Raw genomic sequence first — 7,683 nt, 5'->3', positions numbered from 1 at the left:
CTTTTCTCCACATCCCCTCCAGCAATTGTTATTTGCGGACTTATTAATGATGGCCATTCTGACTGGTGTGAGGTAGTATCTCATGGTAGTTTCGATTTTCATTATTCTCATAAGCAGTGATGTTGAGCATTTTTTCATGTGCTTATTGGCCATCTATATATCTTCCTTGGAGAAATGCCTATTCAGGTCTTTTGCCCATTGTTCCATTGTGTTGTTGGCTTTTTTGCTATTGAGTTGTATAAGTTGCTTGTATATTTTAGCGATTAAGCCCTTGTCAGGTGCATCATTTGAAACTATTTTCTCCCATTCTGTAAGCTGTCTTTTTGTTTTCCTTCATGCCTTTTTTTTTAGATTCCTTTATCTCACTTGCTTCAAGCAATTTTATATTTTCTTACAAATCTTTTCTTACACATCTATTTTATATGATTAGTTTGTTCTAATCTTTATCCTTAGTGGTAGAAATAGCATATTAATTTTATTTTGTAATCATGAGTAGCATACGAGCACACATATTTATGGTTAGGGTCTATGAATATATTTTGATTTTTGTTAGTTTTTTTGTTTCTAAGAATAAAAAGGAAAGTTGAAGAATTGTCTTCAAGATTTTTGACAAGGGGGGGAGACACCAGAAGTAAGAGAGGCTACAACTCTATTATCTGTAAAAAAGTCACCACACCAAAAACCTATAAAAATGAAAAGACAGAGAACTATAACTCAGATGAGGGAGAAAGACAAAAACCCAGAAAAACAGTTAAGCAATGAGGAAATTCTAAGCCTCAAGGAAAAAGACTTTAGACTGTTGATGTGGAAGATGATGCAAGACGTTGGAAATAAACTGGAGGCAAAGATGGATAACTTACAGGAAACACTGACCAAAGAGATACAAGATATAAAACTTAAACAAGAAGAGATGCAAACTACAATAACTGAAATAAAAAAAATTCACTAGAAGCAGCCAACAGCAGAATACAGGAGGCAGAAGAACCAATAAGCAAGGTGGAGGACAGATTAGTGGAAATTATGGATGCAGAACAGAAAAGAGAAAAAAGATTGAAAACAAATAAAGAGAGTCTCAGAGAACTCTGGAACAACGTGAAATGCACCAATATCCGTATAATAGGGGTGCCAGAAGGAGAAGAGAGAGAGGGAGACAGAAAAAATATTCCAAGAGATAATAGCTGAAAACTTCCCTAACATGGGAAAGGAATCACTCACTCAAATCCAGGAAGCACAACAAGTACCATATAAAATAAACCCAAGGAGGAATACACCAAGACACATATTAATCAAACTGACCAAAATTAAAGACAAAGAGAAAATCTTGAAAGCAGCTAGGGAAGAGAAACAAGTGACATACAAAGGAACCCCAATAAGGTTATCGGCAGATTTTTCAGCAGAAACTCTGCAGTCCAGAAGGGAGTGGCATGATAAATTTAACGTGATGAAAGGAAAAAACCTCCAACCAAGATTACTTTACCCAGCAAGGCTCTCATTCAGATTTGAAGGAGAAATCAAAACCTTCACAGATAAGCAAAAGTTGAGAGAATTCAGCAACACTAAACCAACCTTACAACAAATACTAAAGGATCTTCTCTAGGCAGAAAAGAAAAGACAGCAACAGGAAACAAAAATTCCACAAATGACAAGGCTCACCAGTAAAGGTATCTATACAGTAAAGATACGAAATCATCCATGCACAATTATACCACCAAATCAGAAATCATGACAAGAGGTGGGTACAAATGCAGGACACTGGAGATGAACTTGTAATTAAGAGAACAACAACTTAAAACAATCTCATATACATATAGACTCTTACATCAAAACCAGAATAACTGCAAACCAAAAATACAATTGATACACAAACAAGGAATCTCTGAAGAAGAAATATATCTCATAGTAAATAAGTGCATAATCCACCATGAAGGGGGTCATTTGACATCATTCTTGGAATGCTGAAGTCTTCTTAGATCTGATTCAGATTTCCTTTCCATCAAAGAATTTTTGATAATTATAATTAAATAATGCAACTGTGCAATTAAATAATACAGTTCTACAATTGTATTATTAATAACCATTTCTCTCCATGGTACAATGTAAGGTCTATAATGTCTTGTTTATCACATCACCTAGAATGGTGTAATGCCTATATTGAAGAATCAATAAGATGTAACAAAATGTGAGGACATATTTATATAGTTACACTGTTTTTGAACCAATTTTATATTTTATTTATTTTCAGAGGGTATATTATTTTTGCTATTCTTACCAGTTAAGTTATTCTTTTTATTATGCTCTATAAAATATTTAATGGCATATAAGGCTTTCTTCTTTATAAATTTTAGTTGCATAACACAACAATTTTAACATAATGCTAATTTTTAAAGAAAAATTGAAATGCAATAGATAAAACTAAATAGTAAGGATGAAAGCTATACAAAATGGGATAATGTATAGAATAAATTTCCTATTTGTCTCAGCATATTTTCCATTCCACTTCTCCAGAGGGAGTCACCTAATCCACTTCTTAAGATCCATGATATAATGATCTGTGTGAATGTAATTGTGTTTAAATGTATGTATTTTATTCTGTAAAAAAATAAAATTTCAAAAAAAAGACTTTTTTTATATTTTAGCATAGTAAGCAGAACATTAAGATTTTCAAGCCCTTTTTACAACATTTTATTCCATGCAATAAACATGTATTGTGCTTTGTCTATGAGCAAAGAACTTTGCTAGGTATTATCAAATTGAAAATATACTAGTCAATAAATCTAATAAATCATATTATGCAGTGTTTTTTCTTCTCAAACACTAACAATTCCTTCACGATCCATGTTCAATCCATCAGTATTCCTTATAGATTCTACTTTCAAAATACAACTAGAAGCTAGATATTTCTTACCACATAGTACAAGCTGCCATTATGCTTCCTGAAAATTATAAAAATTACCTTAAACAATTTATATTTTCTTTATCTTTGTAAAAATGATTTTAAATATTTAAATTAAATCGCATACCATTTTTCTCAAAATCTTCCAACTACGCAACTATGTATCTACCTTTCATACTTCTATTTTTGAAGTGAACATGGTAATATTAAGGCATTGATTTTTATTAAAAAACACTAATGATCAAATCTGTTAGAAATATCAGAATTCTTTTAATTTTATAACTTTTGGAAAACCCCCAATGTTATTTAACTCATTGCTTTATAGGGTCCTAAGATGCACCATTCATTAATGCCAACTCTTATCCATGGTATACAACGTCCCACCTGACCTGGCTTGTTTTACCTCTAGGACCACCTTTGCTTCAGCTCCAGACACAGTGAACATTGGTATTCCTTCAACATCTTAAGCTTGTGCCCTTATCAGCTTTCCTGGAGTCTTCCTCCTTAACCTGGAGAGACTTCCCTCTACATCTTCACATGGCTTGCCCTTTCTCATCAAGATCTCTCCTGAGGTCATTTTCTTGGAGAAATCTTCTAGAACAATTGTATCTAAAAGCCACTACCACTCCATCATGCTGTGTCTTTCCAGATTGATTATCTCCATACTTACATTTTTTATTTATATTTAGTTACATTATCTGATTACATACATTCCCCAATGAATATTATGAATGTTTTTCTTAATTCAATATTCATCTTCCTCTCCTCTCTTGGCTTTTATTTTAGCATATTCTTCAAATTTTTATTCTACTGCATTGGCTTTTCATTGAGAATACCTGCTTCATTCTCTTTTTGTTAGCTATACCTCTATTAATTTAAATTTTGAGTAGCCAGAACTCATTCTTAGCCTCTCTTCTCTGCTATATTATTTTAGCTCAGGTAGTTTCATGAAGGCTTTACATTTTGACAAGATTTTGAATAATATCAATGAATTGAAGTTTTTAAACATAGCTCAAGACTCATATATTTAACTTCCTTCTTAATATCTATACACTAACACATATTGATATTGATATTTCTAAAAGGAGATGTTTATCTCATCCAAACCCAGAGTATTCCTTTACTATTTTGAGTTTTCCCTATTCCCATAAAAGCACTCCATATACCCAAAGTTTCAAGCCAACAAACATAGAAAGCATACCTTTTCCTCTTTTCCCAGAACTAGTCCATCACTGAGTATGTCATTTATCTCCAAAATACACATTATATCTTCCCACTTCTCCCCATCCCTATTACTATCACTTCCTCCATCTTCCATCTTCACTATGATCATTCAACTATCACCTCTTTTCTCCACTCATGTAATAACTTCCCCCTTCATCTTTACCCCCTGCACTCCCTGTACATCATAAAGAAGACAGACTATTCGTCTACATTACATCATGTCACTCCCTGGCTTAAACTCTATAAAATGACTTTCCATTGCTTTTATAATATAATCTAATTTCTTCATCATGCCTGATAGGCTTTACATAGTCTGGTTCCTATTTGTTTCTCCATTTTGATTTCATCAGACTCTCTGCCTTGGTCACCAAGCTCCAACATAATGGCCTCTTTTCAGCTTCTCCAAAATTCCAATCCTTTCTGCTTATAGGTCTTTCTATTTCTTTCTCCTCTGTCTAAATATTGCCCTGCTGTTAAAATAACTGCAGGCATCAGTTCAAATATCATTTCCTTGGAGAGTCCCCCCAAAACCATCATTCATTCATTCAAAAATATTGACTTTCTTCTCTGTTTCACACACAGATGATAGGTGGAAAAACATTGATTTATTCCCTTTTGAAGCTTAGATTCTACTGGCAATGATATATAATCTTTTCAGAACTTTCTGTATTGCTTCACAGTTGCAGTGTTGCTCTTGGTAATTCCTATTTAATTTAATTTTGCTCCATAATTTTGGTGCAAATTTTTGCAATATAATTTCAAAAATTTAGCACTAGAGACTATAATTAAGAGTACGACACCAGTTCTGTTGTTTGACCTCTGACATTTTTCATACACACCTTTCCTTTCCTTTCCCCTACCCCTACCTGTGGGTAAGGCAGTAAGAAAGCTTCCCTTGGCTACACAGGGAAATTCAAATCATGCAAACTCTGTTCCTTTGGACCCTACCTCTTAACCTCAATAAAAACCAGAGCCAACTGCCTGCAAATCTACCCTCCCTACTTGCTTTGTTTACTCCAGAATAAATTTGAGCCTTTCTCAGAGAGTTCTTTTGTTGTTTGTCATAATTTTATTTTATATTTGCTCTCTACTGGTGCCTGTTTCATTTGTCCTAACCTCAACACATTTTGGAGAGTCATGCTACCCAGCACAAAGCAGAGGATGCTAATTGCTCTGTTAAAAGAATTGGCACTGTAAGCAGGATGCTGTGGCAATGATTCCAGATATGAAGTATCTTCAGTCTCTCCTTTTTGACTTGCTGAGTCTATTAACACAATTCCAATGGCCTTAATGGGGTCAACCAATTGCTGAGCTTGTGTTTGGGTTGAGCCTCTTTATGTTGGCTAGGCTAGTTTTTAGCAGTTCTAAATTTATCCAACCTGAGTTAGCCCTTTTAAATGAAGAAAAGTGACAAAGATCCTGACCTTGGGTAGAGTTAGGAAAAGCCAGACAAGAATAGAGAATGAGTTGCTTAGAGAACATAAGGCCATATAGTGTGTCTGAGAGGCACTGATTCTTGTATTCCCAGAATACTGTACATTAAAGAACAGTGGATCCTCTAGGTGGTCACTAGTTATTATGTGACATTCAGACCCTAAAGATATGGATTAACAAAGTCAAGGGTTTGGCTTGCCATCCTCCCATGTTTCAAACAATTCTGACCCATATTGTGATTCCCTGAAGAGGAAAAATTACAATAAAAATTCCCCTAAAATATAGTGAACTTCAAAAGAACAAATAAAAGGGCCACAAGAAAAAAATTGTGATAGTGATCCAAATTTGATTTTGTCAATAAAAACTCTAGATTTAAGTTCAAGGTTTGGGACAAGGTTGCATATCAAAGTAAAAGGGGAATAATTGGTTTTATTTCTAAGCTTCAAACCAGGTACATTAAATTATTTATAATTACATTTTTAGTCCTAAGGGTATATCTTACAAAATAGGACTCTTTAAATATGCCATAGCAACCTAACAATATCAACTAACAAAAGCAAATAAATTTCAACCCAGCCTATAAAACCTCCTCAAGGAAAAGATAATAATGCCAATGGTTTTCCCCTTCAGTTGTCCAAGTGAAACAAAGTGAATGGTACCAGACTATGAATTGTCATAGTTCTATGGTACTTCTTATAAACCTCTAAGCCCATACATTATTACAATAACAAATTCCATTCAATTGACCATTAGAAAATAATTTGCTGTGATGTTTGGCTAACATGTTCTGCTCAATGCCTCTTATAACAGCCTCCCAGTTACAATTATCATTCACCTTCAATGAGAAACAGCTAAGGTTTACGTGGCATCCTGTGATACCTGAACAATACAGCTATCATGCATAAATTATGTAGACTACCCCTCTACTTTTTAAATTTTTATTCATGTATTATTTTATTCATCAACACTTCAAATATTTATTGAGAATCCACAGTATCTAGATGTCTAGGACACAGAAATTATATGCACAACCCAGAACCCATATCAAAATTAAAAGACCACTTGTATCTTGTAGCATAGAATATTCTTAGGATCTCCTAGAACAGAGATGAGTAAACTTTTCTCTAAAGTGTCAGATAGTAAATATTTTAGACTTTGAAGACTATATACTCCTTCTCTTTTCTTTTCCTTTTCTTTTTAATTTTTTAAAGTAAACTACAGTTGACTTATAATGTACTAATTTCTGCTATACAGCAAAGCAACTCAGTTATACATATATATACATTATTTTTTAATATTATTTTCCTTCCTAGTCTATCCCAGGAGAATGTCTATAATCCTCTGTGCTGTACAGTAGGACTTCATTGCTTATCTACTCTAAATGTAATAGTTTGCTTCTACCACCCCAAAACTCCAAGTCAATCCCACTTCCTCTCCCCTCCCCCTTAGCAACCACAAGTCTGTTCTCTATGTCTGTGTGTTTGTTTTTATTTTGTGGATAGGGTCATTTGTGCCATATTTTAGATTCTACATATAAATTATATCATGCTCTATTTGTCTTTCTTTTCTTACTTACTTCAGTTAGCACTATAATCTCTAGTTGCATTTTGAAAATCTCTATTTTGTAGAGGTCTACCACATCCAGTTGTCCCTCAGAACCCAGGTATGACATTTTTGTTCTTGTTTTTTGCTTCTTTTTTTTTTTTTTTTTTTTTAGTGCTGCAATAGCAGCATATGGAGGTTGCCAGGCTTGGGGTCTAATCAGAGCTACAGCTGCCAGCCTATGCCACAGCCACAGCAACACCAGATCTGAGCCGCATATGTGACCTATACCACAGATCATGGCAATGCTGGATCCTTAACCCACTGAGCAAGGCCAAGGATAGAACCACAACCTCATGGTTCCTAGTCGGATTCATTTCCACTGTGCCATGACAGGAACTCCAGGTATGACATTTCTGATGACAAAATTTCTATACACCCAAATACATACACACACACATGTATAATATGCAATACACACATTAGCTATATATGTGTACATGTACACACAATGTATATTTTAAAAACATTCACGAGAGTAAAAGGATATAAATTGTTTTTCTTAAATGGCCTCTTGGTCAAATCAATGA

The sequence above is a fragment of the Sus scrofa genome, chromosome 13, assembly GCF_000003025.6.
Source record: "Sus scrofa isolate TJ Tabasco breed Duroc chromosome 13, Sscrofa11.1, whole genome shotgun sequence".
Lineage (NCBI taxonomy): Eukaryota > Metazoa > Chordata > Mammalia > Artiodactyla > Suidae > Sus > Sus scrofa.
The sequence above is the reverse complement of the archived record's forward strand: the minus strand, read 5'-3'. Positions refer to the sequence as shown.